This window comes from Dreissena polymorpha, chromosome 5, assembly GCF_020536995.1.
Source record: "Dreissena polymorpha isolate Duluth1 chromosome 5, UMN_Dpol_1.0, whole genome shotgun sequence".
Taxonomy (NCBI): domain Eukaryota; kingdom Metazoa; phylum Mollusca; class Bivalvia; order Myida; family Dreissenidae; genus Dreissena; species Dreissena polymorpha.
This window is the reverse complement of record NC_068359.1, coordinates 25,832,027-25,849,821: the sequence shown is the minus strand read 5'-3', so window position 1 is coordinate 25,849,821 and position 17,795 is coordinate 25,832,027. Positions and strand designations below refer to the sequence as shown.

Sequence of the window (17,795 nt, the reverse complement as noted above, 5' to 3'; positions counted from 1 at the left end):
AACTCATAAGAATTTAATTACGATGACTGTCTTTGAAACCGGTGGGACGGTGGAAAATTAGGTTAATTTGTTTAAAAAAAAATAGAATAAGGTATATAAATAACATAAAATCAATAAAACATCACACATGAGGAATAAGGGATTTGCACGTAATATCTTGGTGTTGGTGTAGATTGATGCTGCTTCTACCATGTGTTTGTTTATATCTTGACACTGCATTGAAATTCCAGCAATAAATTTCAATGACAGATTTAGGCCGAAATACTAGTGTTCTTTTTGTTTTATGACAATAGACATCTATCTGCACCAATGGCATACATGTTTGCATGTGTGTCTTTTTAGTAGGAGTTTTTGCCATTTTCAACAGTACATCAGTTATCTGATATGGTAACAGTTAACCTTCTCACGCTTATCTTGAGTAAGAAAGTTTCCCAGAAAGGTTCGCACACTCATGCCGGGAACTTAAATATGCTTGCCTGAATAAGAGGTAGGGGAGATTTGTCTTGGTGCAAATATTTAAAACTTCTACCATGAAATGGATAATAATTGAACATTATCATTAAATAAGCTTCCAATACCCGCTGTCTACCGGTAATTGCTGTTTCAAAAATGTATTTTTTTCTGAGCCTGCGTCTTTCTCTGTTGAAATAATATTAAGTTTTATAAAACAGAAACGAGCAAGAAGATTCTTTTTAGGAAAAGAACATTAAGTCGAAGACACAAACATTCACATACAAAATACAACAACGCCAAAGCACTCTCTAAATCCGTCACACCAAGTGTTTTCATTGAAAAATTAAATACAATATTGTCGAATCTCGGAACCTGACTGTCGTCTGGTCAATAATGTTCAGTCTCTGCGTTATTCCCAGCTCGTCCCACGTTTTTCATGAACATGTCTCTCTGTTTATTGTCTTTAAGCATCTATTTCACCTGCTCTATAACCTACACAAATCTGAGTCTCACAATGACACTTTCCGCTTTTATGGTATTTTGCATTCAAATGAAGTATCTTCTTAACGAAACTTCAATTAAGGCGAGAAGTTACGTCCCATGTGTTCATGTTTTAAGGTTGCGCTGTACGAATTGTCCTCTATTTATATGCTAGTTTAGCTTTGTCTTTAATAAAATAGTTGCGGATGGTACCTGCTCACCGTGTTTCTTGAGGTGATTATTCAAATGTTTTCTGAGCTTTTCTTCGCCTAGACGAGACTATCATACAGGAATGCTTATGCGACTTAGCTGGGGAGACAAGGGACGCCCACGCATATTCTGCATAAAGAAGGTTAGTGTTTTCGTGCCTGTCCACACATGTTGATGTGTAACCAATACGACAACGACAACAACAACAGAATTGACGAAAGTCCATACAAATTAGATAAAAGCGGTTATCTCAAGTATGTAGACATATCATGTATTAATGTGGATGTTATTTGATAAAACGCTATGTTTTTCCTTTTTTACATTAGTAAGAAACATTAAGATTATCATAACTAACGAGTTGTATGTGTTTATGTTGACGTATATTGGTGTTCGGATATTTATTATTCGGATACATCGTGTTTGTTTACAGTTATGACTACAAAAGTTAATTCTGTGACAATTAGGTAATCGCAGCTTCTTGTGTATATTAACTTGACTAGTTAACATGAAACACTTGGTCTTTAGAAGCCATATTGGCTATGTTACTAAGGATTGTACAATGCACTAATTCTGTTGGGGACCTATCCCTTATGCTCATAGTATTGGCCCCCCCAGTGTTTTTTTTCACTTATAGGGGAATGGTGGCGGGGCCCGTCCAAAGGGGAAAAAATGCGTCGTTTTTTAGGAAAAGGGGAAAATTAAAAATTCACTTGTTTATATGTAATGATATTTATTATATTAATGCACATGTTTGTATGAATATAATATTTACAGCTGAATGTCTTTGTCCTTTTTCTTAGAATTAAAAAATATATCAATGATATTTTCAACATTAGTTTCAGACAGTTCAGCCTTCATGCACAGTCTCAGATTTCATAGCCATTTTGTGTCTAATTGGGATCTTTTAAATCGATAAAATGGCAAATTTGAGCATTTTTGATCAATAAAATGGACCAAATTGGAATGATTTTATCAACAAATATTGACACAATACAGATACATCAGGCCTTTTCTTGTCCATTTTGGGAGAAACATGCAATCAGCGATTTTCCTCCTTCTTTATAAAGTACCGGTAAACGGCACTTTCCCAATTACGAAAAAAATACAATTTTCCCAATTGCTGTCCTTAAATTCCCAATTTAGGCCACGACTTTTATATTTCTTGGTTTACAAAACCGCCGACCCTAATTTTTGGAAAATGGGAAAAAAAATAAAATCGGAAAATCGTCTTTTTTTTATATATTTTATTCCCGACCGCACTGAAAAACGAGCGAAAATAGAAAAAAAAAACGATCCGGTTTGAGAACGGTTGCGAATAAAATCAAGTAAGTACAATCAACGATTGGTTCACATATATTGAGGAGATCGGGATATTTTTCAATGCGACACAGTATGTACCAGTCCTTTTATGGGCACTTCTCAAAATTTATTTATTTACAGACAATAGGAAAATCAGCGTCAGTAAAATGTCGACCGCATCAAAATTTATTTCCGAGTCTGTGACGCAACTATATTGTTTAACATGTTTATTATATTAAACAAACCCGATATTATAGTAGATAAAAAAAATATTACCGTGCAATTTGATAATTAGTATAAATAATCCAATAAAACACTGCCATTATTTACGATATATGTGTTAAGGAATTTTGTAAACACGTCCGCCATAGTTAGGAACTGTACAGAAAGTTTGGAAATCGGAACAAATCGGTATATCTCGGAAAATCATTGATAAATGTATTTGTCGTTTTAATGCTTAGGGCCGAGTAATTTCGGCAAATCGGAACTCAACTTGCGTAAAATACTAGCTCAATTAACCGTTAACACCGCCTCCGTTCTCTGCAAAAGATTCGAAGGCGGAGCTATGCACGTGCTATTATTAAATTGGAGGATTGCAATTGAGAAACAAACGCACATGTTGATTGCAATCTAGCAATCGGCATGTTGATTGCTAGACAAAGGAAGCCAATTTTGCCGGCGCGAAATTTGTCGCTTTATTGCTTGAGACGGCAAGCGGCTTTCCTTTGATGACGTCAAACTGTCAATTCACACAGACTGCACATTTTCGGAAGACTTTAACTGGCTCCTTGTTTACAGGTTACGCATGCGCAATTAATTTCCTTCTATATTACATATAAAATAGTTGAAGTTCGATATCAATTTTTACCATGATCAAGCGCATACCCACTATATCATCATACATCATTGGAAAGATTAATGCATATACTTTTGAAAAAAATGCATGTCATTAAATTCTATACGCGCAAACTCAAAATATTTACCTTAGAATAGGCAAACCGGTTTTGACAGCTGTGCAGACAACCATTTTGGGCTCAAATAGTATGACCTACTTTCGAAGCCGGGAACCATCAACACAAAAAGTAGAGCACAAAAATGGCTTATTTTCTTATTGCTTACAAATATACCTTCAAGTTGATACCAAAACCAACCATTTGCAATGTATTTTACAAATCCTAGGCAGCATGCACTCAACAATGTGTGCTAAGTATCAAACTGACTGCATGTAACCCTAAAAACAGGAGTTCCGGTTTGGGGTTATGTGACCTACAATTCCAGTAAAAACACTTGCTAACATTAAACTTCGGATTAAATTATCAAAATAAAGCAAAAGCCAAGTTGACAAATATGATTGTATTAATTCGCGTCAGTTCAATTAAGACGTTTTGCGTTGTAAATCAACGAGTTTTCATGACAACAACAACTTTAACAAACATTACCGCGACGACGCGGGGATCGATCTACCTCGATTTTTTGCATGGACAATGTCATAAGTCGAATAAGAGCAAACACATACTTTGTGTATGAGTAGTTTATCTTATATGAGATTTATGCAACGGGCATCGCATTGCGTAATGGTGCGCATCGAATTACGGAAATGAAGCGCAGTTTTTCGTTTTAATGGGAGAAGAACGCATGTCATTTAATGGAGTGTTTAAAATATCCTGATGTTACAAAAGGTGCTTTTAGGTGACTCATTTCATTTGAAGATATAGATGGCTTTCATTGCATATTTCGATTTTTCGTCCCTGTGTTAAGGTTATAAAAGATATGATGTCTTTGTTCTGATGTTATTAGTATTAACTAAATTTTCCAATGATGTTTTTTTTTTTTTTTTTTTTTCGACCGCCCGATGGACCATTTTCAAAATAATTTTTGTAAACCAATAAAAAAAAAAGTTGTGGCCTTAAGGTAAAAAAAAAAAATTTTTTTTTTTTTTTTTTTAAGCAACATTTAGTTAGTTTCCCTTTGCAGCTCTATAGCTTGAACCTAGGTTTATATAATATTGACAGCTTGAAAACACTTGGTTATCAATTTTAAAGTATTTGGGAGCAAAAAATCAAATACACCAATTTCCCAATTTGAGGTTTTCACAACTCGATTTTTCCCAATTTTGAGGTTTTCACGACTCGATTTTTCCCAATTGGACCGGTACGGGTACTTTTCCCAATTGGACAAGGAAAATCGCTGGCAATTAATGTGAAAAGTCCACTGCTTTGGGAAAAACTATTTAATACAACTCTTTATAATAATTCAAAATAATATAAATTATTGTTAAATACTTTGTTAGTTGTTTATGAAATAAATTTGAGATATATTTATCATGATTATGAGACAGTTCTTTCTAAAAAAATTTTTTATTTTTTTTAACTTCTGGAGGGGATTTTTTTTACAAAATGGGGGGAAAATATATACTCTTTTTTGAGGGGAATGGGGCCGAATATCGACCCCGAAATTGCCATAAAAAAAACACTGCCCCCTCATTGTATCATGCCTTTGACCAAAAAAAAACTAAAAAAGAGCTGAACAGTAAATATTTTTTCCATTAAAGAAGTTTAAAATTATTTGCTGTTTATTAGTGACTATTAAAATGATCTTTCTCATGATTTCCAGTTTTCATTTGAAAGTAGGTAATGTTTATTCCAGGCCAATATTATGATTACACATAATTGTGTTAGTTTGTTTTTGGTTAATTAGTAGGTTTACCAAGTCTTTATTAGCCACTTCTTTTGTGAAAATAAAATAAAAGAAACATGAATGAGAGTTTTTTTTATCCATTAAGACTATTTACTGAAAAATAATATGCCAGGTATTTTTTTCAGCTTTTTTGAAAGATGGCTTTGAGATTGGGAATTTTATCAGCATTTTCAAGAAATTGGGATCATAAATAGGTATTTAAAACTACATGAAAGAGTTCAACACCTTTAATCACAAACACCACAAACATCATCATGACCAACAGTTTTCCATGTAAACCTGGCCTCATATTTTTTCAAGGAAAACAATCTTGCATCAGGCACCATTTCATTACAGGGCTCGACATTAACGGTAGTCCAACTGTCCGGGACAACCACATTGTTAGTCCGGACAAGTAAATAAAGAATTTGCTAGTCAGACGGTACAAGTGGTCGTTATAATTTAATTACTTAGAAAAAATGCTTTTAAATCCGTTATTTCTGTGAAGTTACCACAAAACTTGCTCGATTATATTTTGTTTACGTTTAAACGACAAAGCGCGAGATATGCCAATAGTTCCATGTGATACTACACCGCACTGTTCACAAGGGTAGCAACCCTTAACATTTTTCTTTGCCAAAATAATTAGAATATTCTCCCTTGTGAAGAATATGCATTTTACGACATGGGTACACACTGATCTTACAGACAATTAACGTAGTGACGTCATCACTATTTATAGAATTATTTTATTATGGCTTTGTATAATGTTTAAAATCAATAATCTCGAGTTTTTCTGTTATTCTAGTCAGTTCTTTTTGTATTGAAATTGCCTACAATTTTGTTAACATGTATTTTCAATGATTAAAGTCCTTATGATTTGAGCATTTTGTATTATTTCATTATTTTGCAAAGTACTAAGCAGAATAAGATTTAATGGTCAGGACAAGTTGCTTTTTGGTCAGGACAAGTAAAATTTTGGTCTACTTTGACTGGACAAGTGGCTTCAAAAGTTAATGTTGAGCCCTGTATTAGGAGGCGCTTCATCTTCTTCTGAAGAACTACTGATTTCATCATGTTTAATTCTAATTTTTGAAGCATTTGTTAGCAAAAAAAAACAACAACATTCATTTCCCAATTTTGATAAAAACGCCTTTTCCCCAATGCAAAGGGACTCGGGCCCCATTCCCAAAATACCACTGTCAGCTGTATGTTACTGCTTAACTTTGACAAATTTTTAGCACATATTTTTCTGGGCCAAATTATTTGGTTTTACAGACAATGAAAATTAAACTTATCACAGTTTGTATGGGTGCATATAATAAATTCTTACTACAAGTTATCAAATGCTAGTCATTATACTCTGTGGTTAATGTACAGCATTGAAATATCTTTTGATAAAACAAATTAAAACACAACAATTTTTTTTAATTCATTGCAAACATAGCTTTTGGTAATTAAAAGCAAACAGTGTGTTTTTTACAAGCACACGCTTTTATTCATAGTTTATGTTATGCACAGAAGTGGAACACCCAATGCATTAGGTATAGTGTCCGAAAACTTAGAGTAATTTATACTGTAAGTATATTTATGCTTGTTAATATTGTGTGTGCATGTGAATTTTAATTTCATGAATTGTTAGTAAATATTTTTAATTTAATGTTGATTTTTACTGTGCTCAGCATTGTCCAATGTTATCAACACTTCGTCAGGGCCCCCAATCCATTTTAGGGAAAGCGGGTCGCTACCCATAGCAGGGGGAATATTCGCGGCGTTTCCCTAATTGGGGGATTTTTAACTTACTCTCTAATTATTACATTTGTACATGTTTGCACTATATTCATTGCTTATTTCATAATTTAGTATGTTTGACAAGATTAAATTAAAATAGAATTGAGATATAATAATCATTATAATAATCATCTATAAATTTTTAAAAATTTTTTTTTTTTAGGGGGAATTTTTCCCCCAAAAAGGGGAAAAAAGTATACTTTTCAGGGGGGAATGCGGCCGAATTTCGGCCGTGGATTTGACAGATTTAGGGCCCTGTTCGTAATAAGTGTTAACGTGTGCATTTGCCTATATTCATATATGGTTCAAAGTCTTCATCTCTGGTATAAGGTTGCAGTAATATTAAGTCTCCAACATCCTAACATATTCAATTTCAGTCCAGCATCCAGAAAACTCCTCTTTACCTACTTGGAGGATCTCACTCTAACTTTTCCAGTTGAATGACCATAATGTGTTGATGATCTTAAATAAAGGAGTTTGCTCCATGAAGTGATTGCAGAGTGACTTCCCGTTGCCCTTTCCTCTGTAGAATATTTATTTTCTGAAAGCTCATGTTTTCAAATCCTGTTCCAGTACTAGGTGTATCTCTCTCAAACATTCAAATGCTGCATGATCATGATTATTGGAGTCATGTTCTGAGAAAACTGGGCCTAATGCATGTGCGTAAAGTGTCGTCCAAGATAAGCCTGTGCAGTCTGCACAGGCTAATCAGGGGCAACACTTTCCGCTTTTATGGTATTTTTAGTTTCAAGGAAGCGTCCCTTCTTAACGAAAATCAAGTTTAGGCGGAAAGTGTCATCCCTGATCTGCACAGGCTAATCAGAGACGACACTTTCCCCCTAAATTGGATTTTTGCTAAGAAGAGACTTCATTTAAACGAAAAATGTCATAAAAGTGGAAAGTGTCGTCCCTGATTACAGGCTAATCTGGGACAACACTTTACGCACAAGCATTCTGCCCAGTTTTCACAGAACACGACTCATTTATTTTCTGAAAGCTTATGTCTTCAAATCCTGTTCCAGTACTGGGTGGATCTTGTTCAAACATTCAAATGCTGATCATGATCATTGTGACTGGACTTTTGCCTATGACAACAATTTGCAGCATTATGGCTAGTTGTCTGTGTGTCCACTATAATACATGTATATAGTCCCTTGAAGCTTGTGTTGACTACTGGGTGGACCTCACTCAATCTTCCACATTTGAATGACCTAAATGTGTAAATGATTGTATGGAAAGTATTTTGTGAGTGCTGGCAGAATCATGTCCCTTTGTCTGTTTGTTTTCAGTATAGAATACACCTTCAAAAAATGTGTTTTTAATTCCCCTTTAACTACTGGATAAATCTCACTCAAACTTTATGGTGAAGTATTTTTAAATAAATAATTGGGTTAAAGATATGTGGCCCATAAAACTCACTTACCTGATAAGATTCATATCAATGAAATAGCGCTATGTTCAAATTTTGTATTGATTAATGAACAGTTTACATTTATTGCTATTAGAATATACATGTCAAAACTATTAAAAGGTTTTCTTTCGATAATATCAACTTCAAACATGCAGTTTAAAATTATTTGATAAACAATATGAATAGTGTAATATTTTCATGATATTGATTTTTTTTTCTAACTCATGGGGAGCTTTTGTGATCGCCTTTTGTCTGTGGTTCATTTAATGAAGCAGCTTGTTTTTATTTGGGAAGGGTCCAGTGCATATTTGAAACGAGTCTATGGGTCATTTGGAACAGGTCCTTTTACCAGACCCATCTTAGTAAGGATTCTGGGTAGTTAGGTTTCAATGTGTGCACTGTGTACTACAAATATACAATTTTAATTGTCCATGGACAAATAGAGAGAAAGATGTTTATTTTCCAATAGTTAAATGACATGCTTTGACACTTTCATACACTTGAGTCTTTTGTAATGAAATAATTAATATTGCATCAGTCTGAGATATAGTGAGATATAATGGAGAGCAAAGTGTTTATTTAAAATTGTCTGAGGTCAAATTTGTTTTGTTGATACAGATTGTATTAATATTTACAGAGCTTTATTAAGAGGTTGATAAATACATTCCGAGGAGTGTAACGGATAGAAATCTTAGCCGTGATAAGTGTCAATTGAATGTTTTCTGCCATCAATTCATTACTTTCCTGTGTAACATTTTTGGATTTGATGGAGTGGTGTTCTTTCACTTACATCTTTACATTTAAGTTTTGTGTAAAAGGATCTATGAATTCTATAATTCTATGTAAAGTCTTGTTTTGAAATCGTTTTCAAAATATCTGGAATGACATCTCTTTGCTGTTCCATTAACAGGTTGTTTTTAAATCTTATTAATTTTTTTCATCTGTTTACATAAAACAGAAAATGTGATGATTTTAAAGGAACTTTTTCACTGATTGACAAAATGATATTTAAAAATAGTTATGTTTTTGAAGAAAAAAGTATACATTTGATTCACATAATCACATTAACACTAATGAAAATATTCAAAATATCATTTTCATTTAGGCAATAGGTTTTCAGCTTTTGGTTTGCCAATGAAAACATGAGGTTTTGGAATATAAATAAAATTGAGAAAATCGTCTTTTTAGCTCATCTATTTTTTGAAAAAAAATTATGAGCTATTGTCATCACCTTGGCGTCGGCGTTGGCGTTGGCGTCGGCGTCTGGTTAAGTTTTGCGTTTAGGTCCACTTTTCTCAAAAAGTATCAATGCTATTGCATTCAAACTTGGTACACTTACTTACTATCATGAGGGGACTGGGCAGGCAAAGTTAGATAACTCTGGCGTGCATTTTGACAGAATTATGTGCCCTTTTTATACTTAGAAAATTGAAAATTTTGGTTAAGTTTTGCGTTTAGGTCCACTTTTCTCAGTAAGTATCAATGCTATTGCATTCAAACTTGGTACACTTACTTACTATCATGAGGGGATTGGGCAGGCAAAGTTAGATAACTCTGGCGTGCATTTTGACAGAATTATGTGCCCTTTTTATACTTAGAAAATTGAAAATTTTGGTTAAGTTTTGTGTTTAGGTCCATTTTATTCCTTAAGCATCAAAGCTATTGCTTTCATACTTGCAACACTTACTAACTATCATAAGGGGACTGTGCAGGCAAAGTAATGTAACTCTGACTGGCATTTTGACAGAATTATGTGCCCTTTTTATACTTAGAAAATTGAAAATTTGATTAAGTTTTGTGGTAGGTCCACTTTATTCCTACAGTATCAAAGCTATTGCTTTCATACTTGCAACACTTAAGAACTATCCTAAGGGGACCGTGCAGGCAAAGTTATGTAACTCTGACTGGCATTTGGACGGAATTATGGGCCCTTTATACTTAGAAAATTGAAAATTTGGTTAAGATTTATGTTTTGGTCCACTTTACCCCTAAAGAATCATAGATATTGCTTTCATACTTGGAACACTCACAAACTATCATAAGGGTACAGTAAAAGGACAAGTTGCATAACTCTGGTTGTCATTGTTACGGAATTATGGCCCTTTTTTGACTTAGTAACTTTTAATATATGGTTAAATTTTGTGTTTCGATCCACTTTACTTCTTAAGTATCAAGGCTATTGCTTTCAAACTTCAAATACTTTCATGCTATCATGAGGTTACTGTACCTGGCAAGTTGAATTTTACCTTGACCTTTGAATGACCTTGACTCTCAAGGTCAAATTATTAAATTTTGCTAAAATTGCCATAACTTCTTTATTTATGATTAGATTTGATTGATACTTTGACGAAACTACTCTTACCTGACATACCACAATAGACTCCACCCAAACCATCCCCCGTGCCCTCCCCCCTCCCCCCCCCCTAATTTTTTTTTTTTTTTTTTTTTAAGATCATCTCACAAATGACCACCACACCCTCACACTATACCCCCACCCCCCCCCCCCCCACCCCCCCCCCCCAATTTTTTTTTTTGATTTTTTTTTTTTTTTTTTTTTAAGATCATCTCACAAATTACCACCACACCCTCACACTATACCCCTCCCCCCCCATTTTTTTTTTAAACGGTTATGTTTGAAATACCGTCAAACCATCGCACCCAAAAAATCCCCCCCCCCCCCCCATCGCCCCCCCCCACCCCCCAACCCCCCCCCCGCCCCCGATTTTTTATTTTATTTTTTTTTTTTCGCTTTTTTGGAAGATAATGTAATAAATGTACACAACCCCACACTATACACCCCTCTTCACTCCACCCCTCCCTCCTTTGTGATTGAAAATGAGAGTCCCTTCACCTTTAAAAAGAAAATAGATGAGCGGTCTGCACCCGCAAGGCGGTGCTCTTGTTTTGTTATCTTTACTGCCAATTTACTGACAATAATAAATAAATGGTCTGAGTAGTTTTTAGCTCACCTGATTGCTCAGGTGAGCTTTTGTGACCCGTCTTTGTCCGTCGTCCGTCCGTCCGTCTGTCCGTTAACATTTGTTCGTAAACTCTCTAGAGGCCACATTTATTGTCGGATCTTCATGAAACTTGGTCAGAAGCTTCGTCCCAATGAAATCTCGGTCAAGTTTGAAACTGGGTCGTGCCGGGTCAAAAACTAGGTCTTATTATGCCCCCCTTCGAAGAAGAGGGGGTATATTGCTTTGCTCATGTCGGTCTGTCGGTCGGTCCACTAGGTGGTTTCCAGATGATAACTCAAGAACGCTTGGGCCTAGGATCATGAAACTTCATAGGTACATTGATCATGACTCGCAGATGACCCCTATTGATTTTGAGGTCACTAGGTCAAAGGTCAAGGTCACGGTGACCCGAAATAGTAAAATGGTTTCCGGATGATAACTCAAGAACGCCTTTGCCTAGAATCATGAAACTTGATAGGTAGATTGATCAGGACTCGCAGATGACCCCTATTGATTTTCAGGTCACTAGGTCAAAGGTCAAGGTCACGGTGACCCAAAATAGTAAAATGGTTTCCGGATGATAACTCAAGAACGCTTATGCCTAGAATCATGAAACTTCATAGGTAGATTGATAATGACTGGCAGATGACCCCTATTGATTTTCAGGTCACTAGGTCAAAGGTCAAGGTCATGGTGACCTGAAATAGTAAAATGGTTTCTGGATGATAACTCAAGAAAGCTTATGCTTAGAATCATGAAACTTAATAGGTAGATTGGTAATAACTGGCAGATGACCCCTATTGATTTTCAGGTCACTAGGTCAAAGGTCAAGGTCACGGTGACCCGAAATAGTAAAATGGTTTCCGGATGATAACTCAAGAACGCTTATGCCTAGGATCATGAAACTTGATAGGTTGATTGATAATGACTGGCAGATGACCCCTATTGATTTTCAGGTCACTAGGTCAAAGGTCAAGGTCACGGTGACCCGAAATAGTAAAATGGTTTCCAGATGATAACTCAATAACGCTTATGCCTAGGATCATGAAACTTCATAGGTACATTGATCATGACTCGCAGATGACCCCTATTGATTTTGAGGTCACTAGGTCAAAGGTCAAGGTCATTGTGACCCGAAATAGTAAAATGGTTTCCAGATGATAACTCAAGAACGCTTATGCCTAGGATCATGAAACTTCATAGGTACATTGATCATGACTCACAGATGACCCCTATTGAATTTGAAGTCACTAGGTCAAAGGTCAAGGTCACGGTGACCCGAAATATTAACATTGTTTCCGGATGATAACTGCAGGACGCTTATGCCTAGGATCATGAAACTTGAAAGGTAGATTGATCAGGACTCGCAGATGACCCCTATTGATTTTCAGGTCACTAGGTCAAAGGTCAAGGTCACAGTGACAAAAAACATATTCACACAATGGCTGTCACTACAACGTAGAGCCCATATGGGGGGCATGCATGTTTTACAAACAGCCCTTGTATTTATATAGTAATAAGGCTTGCAAACAATCATGAATTAAGGTCATGTAACATGTGAGACAACTCTTCTAAATATTGCATTTAAGAATACAGTAGTTACTCCCCTTTGATTATTAATGTTTTCATAATAATACAGTGTAGTTGTGTTTCATTTATGTGTTAATTGTTATTTGAGGTTGGATGTTTTTATGCCCCCTTTCGAAGAAAAGGGGGCATATAGTGATCGGACTGTCCGTCCGTCTGTCTGTCTGTCCGTCTTTCCGTCACACTTTGCATTTAGGTTTCCAAAAATGCTCATAACTTCTATGTCCCTTGAGATATAACCTTCATATTTGGTATGCATGTGTATATGGACAAGACCTTTCCTTACGCACACATTTTTTTACCCCTGTGACCTTGACCTTGAGTTTAGGGTCCGCGTTTAGGTTTCAAAATCTGCGTTTAGGTTTCGAAAAATGCTCATAACTATCATGTCCCTTGAGATATAACCTTCATATTTGGTATGCATGTGTATATGGACAAGGCCTTTCCATACGCACACATTTTTTTACCCCTGTGACCATGACCTTGAACTTAGGGTCCGCGTTTAGGTTTCGAAATCTGCGTTTAGGTTTCGAAAAATGCTCATAACTTCTATGTCCCTTGAGATATAACCTTCATATTTGGTATGCATGTGTATATGGACAAGGCCTTTCCATTCGCACACAATTTTTAACCCCTGTGACCTTGACCTTGAACTTAGGGTCCGCATTTAGGTTTCGAAATCTGCGTTTAGGTTTCGAAAAATGCTCATAACTTCTATGTCCCTTGAGATATACATGTAACCGTCATATTTGGTATGTATGTGTATATGGACAAGGCCTTTCCATCTAAATCTGCGTTTAGGTTTTGAAAAATGCTCATAACTTCTATGTCCCTTGAGATATAACCTTCATATTTGGTATGCATGTGTATATGGACAAGGCCTTTCCATACGCACATAATTTGTTACCCCTGTGACCTTGACCTTGAAAAAAGGTCCGCGTTTAGGTTTCAAAATCTGCGTTTAGGTTTCGAAAAATGCTCATAACATCTATGTCCCTTGAGATATAACCTTCATATTTGGTATGCATGTGTATGTGGACAAGGCCTTTCCATACACACAAATTTTTTTTTCCCTGTGACCTTGACCTTGAACTTAGGGTCCGCGTTTAGGTTTCGAAATCTGCGTTTAGGTTTTGAAAAATGCTCATAACTTCTATGTCCCTTGAGATATAACCTTCATATTTGGTATGCATGTGTATATGGACAAGACCTTTCCATACGCACAAAAATGTTTACCCCTGTGACCTTGACATTGAACTTAGGGTCCGCGTTTAGGTTTCGAAATCTGTGTTTAGGTTTTGAAAAATGCTCATAACTTCTATGTCCCTTGAGATATAACCTTCATATTTGGTATGCATGTGTATATGGACAAGGACTTTCCTTACGCACACAATTTTTTACCCCTGTGACCTTGGCCTTGAACTTAGGGTCCTCGTTTAGGTTTCGAAATCTGCGTTTAGGCTTCGAAAAATGCTCATAACTTCTATGTCCCTTGAGATATAACCTTCATATTTGGTATGCATGTGTATATGGACAAGGCCTTTCCATACGCACACAATTTTTTACCCCTGTGACCTTTACCTTGAAGTTAGGGACCGTGTTTAGGTTTCGAAATCTGCGTTTAGGTTTCGAAAAATGCTCATAGCTTCTATGTCCCTTGAGATATAACCTTCATATTTGGTATGCATGTTTATAATTATGGACAAGGCCTTTCCATACGCACACAAATTTTGACCCCTGTGACCTTGACCTTGAACTTAGGGTCCGCGTTTAGGTTTTGAAATCTGCGTTTAGGTTTCGAAAAATGCTATTTCTTCTATCAAAGCGTTTATAGGGGGCATATGTCATCCTATGGTGACAGCTCTTGTTTTTAGCTCACCTGATTGCTCAGGTGAGCTTTTGTGACCGGTCCGTCGTCCGTCCGTCCTGTCATGAAACTTGGTCAGAAGATTTGTCCCAATGAAATCTCGATCGAGTTTGAAACTGGGTCATGTTGGGTCAAAAACTAGGTCACTAGGTCAAAAAAAAGAAAAAGCTTGTAAACACTGAAGAAGTCACATTTAATGCCCAATCTTCATGTAACTTTGTCTACATGTCTGTGTTAATGATATGTTGGTTGAGTTCAAAAGTGGTTCCGGTCCATTGAAAAACATGGCCGCCAGTGGGCGGGGCAGTTTTCCTTATATGGCTATAGAGAAACCTTGTAAACACTCTAGAAGTCACAATTTTTGCCCAATCATCATGAAAGTTAATCAAAACATTGGTTTTATTGATATGTCGGACGAGTTCGAAAATGGTCCAGATCGGTGAAAAAACATGGCCGCCAGTGGGCGGGTCATTTTTCTCTATATGTTTATAGTGAAAACATGTGAACACTCTAGAAGTCACATTTTTTTGCCCAATTTTCATGAAATTTGGTCAGAACATTTGTTTCCTTGATACGAGAGTTGAGTTGGAGAATGGTTCCGGTCAGTTGAACAACATGGCTGCCGGGGGGGGGGCAGTTTTCTTATATTTATATAGTAAAAAAAAGCTTGTGAACACTCTAGAAGTCACATTTTTTTGCCCAATCATCATGAAACTTGGTGAATAGATTTGTTTTATATATATCTCAGATGAGTTTGCAAATGGTCCCGATGGGTCAATAAACATGACTGCCAGGGGGGTGGGGCAATTTTCCTTATGTGACTATATAGAGAGAAACCTTTTGATCGAACACTATAGAATTCACATTTTTTGCCTAATCATCGTGAAACTTAGTCAATACATTGGTTTTATTGATTTCTTGGACAAGTTGGAAAATGGCTCAGATCGGTGAAACACACTTTTTAGCTCACCTGATTGCTCAGGTGAGGTTTTAGGATTGGTCTTTGTCCGCTGTCCTTTTATCACATTTGGTTTGTAAACACTCTAGCATTCACATTTCTCAAGCATTCTTTATAAAAGTTGCTGAAAGATCTCAGTCAAGTTTGATGATTAGCAAAATCACATAATTAATGCCATAATTATTGCCCTTAGATTGTCCAAATTTTCATTATATTATACAAAATCCTTTTAAACAAAGTTTGATGTTTGGGGGGTCAACTCAAAATATAGGTCACCATTTCAAATCTTACAAAAACAAAAACACTCCCTACGCCAGAGTTTTGGTTCAATAATGATGAAACTTGACCAGGATGTTTGTCTGGTCAATATCTAGGTCATGTTTGACATTAGGTAAAGATTGAATGAACTGACTCCTCTCAGGAGAGCGAACTAGGGCCATCTTGGCCCTCTTGTTTTCAAGCTTAAAATCAAAATGTTAGAAACAATCTAATTAAGGCCATAGAACATAAATTCCTAGATTCTCATCCCCGCCCGCCCATCGAAAATCGTCCCACCCGAACGTTTTTTATTTTGAAAAAAAATCCATAAAAAAATCGAGCCGCAAAATACTGAGGACGAAACGGCTGAATGAGTATGAAAATAGCGAAGTGCGAATCGGCAACTCAATGTCTTCGAGACGCTTATCGATTTTTAACGGCGCACAAGCGTCGTCTGAAATTTAAGTGATCGAGCGATAACAACAACAAAATGTTCCTTATTTTGAGGTGTAGAAACGGCGTTAGTCGCCTTACAACATTGGTACAGGGTGTCAAAATGTGCAGAAACTTTAACTCTCGATGAGTTCATTTGTGGTACATATGATCAAGCCCCATTGAAAGTTGACCACCCGAAGATCGCCTGTGCCTTCGTCGGCCGAAATAATTAGAATTGACACATATGTCACCCGATGTTACAGTTAGTCAAACTGCAGGGCTCAAGATTAACAGTTGTCCTATTGCCCCTGGCAAGTAGAAGTTGGGTCCGGGCAAGTTATTTTATAACCTAGTTGTCCGCCCAGGCAAGTGCAAAAAAGAACAAAGAGCATTAAATTTAGACTTAAATTAGACTTTAATTGCTTTAATCATTTTGATAAATGTGCAAAAATAAAAAAAGGTTTTGTGGTGTATTATTTTGATCTTTATTAAAAAATATGAGGTTTACAGTTAATATGATATTTCATGTTTGGGCGATTGGCTTTACGATCAGGGCAAGTAGATTTTCTAAGTACTTGCCCGGCAGGGCAAGTTGGTTTTAAGGTTGATGTTGAGCCCTGTAACTGTCCGCTGCCTAGGAAATTTTATTGACTTTAGTATTGGAGACACCCCTGAAACTTTCCATATTAAATGTGTATTATCTTCATTCTCAACATCTTCATCGAATTAATACAAACTGAACTTGAAATAGTAAATGCTGTCTATTGAATGCATACCATGTATTAATCAATGATATCTAGTCATACTGAAATTTTTTAATTTAAAGGTTTCTTTTACAGATTTGTATTTTCTTTAATACTTTGTCTAGTCAATGTTTTGTCTAGTCAATGTTTTATTGAATGTCATAATATGTTTAACATGATATTAAAAGGGTAAAATAAAACACAATACTGTTGAATTTTGATAATATATTTCTTTTATTCTATATATGTTTACATACATGCCTACATATAGGCGTTATGCATATAAATCAACAAATTCGTGAACATTTCATTACTTATACATTGTATATAGGTCCGACACATAAAATGAACAATAAAAATATATAATAAAACCCACCCACCCGCCCCAATTTTTCCCAAAATTTGGATTAGAATCTAGTTATTTATTTTCTATGGCCTAAGATACATTTTGTAAATTAACTTCTGTAAATAAGCAAGAATATCAATAATGGAATTTAAGTATGAACTCTACTACTTAGATTTTTACTTAAACCTCTCACCGCAATACAGTGCTTGCATCTTTTCATGGTAATTTCAGTGTAAAATAATTATTAATCTTTTTGGCTAAAATTATATACTGTTTGCAGGGGTCTAGCTAGGCTCAAAATTTAGGGAGAAGTCACTTCTC

General features: G+C 35.8%; 1 protein-coding gene across 1 annotated transcript in view; it reads left to right on the top strand.

Moving 5' to 3' along the window:
* Positions 1-1,332: 1,332 nt before the first annotated feature.
* Positions 1,333-17,795, top strand: part of LOC127832084 (uncharacterized) — a 58,512-nt gene continuing 42,049 nt past the window's right edge. Inside the window, exon 1 of the mRNA XM_052357260.1 lies at positions 1,333-1,397. The gene's annotated coding sequence lies outside the window, so the exon portion shown is untranslated. The remainder of the gene's footprint in view (positions 1,398-17,795) is intronic.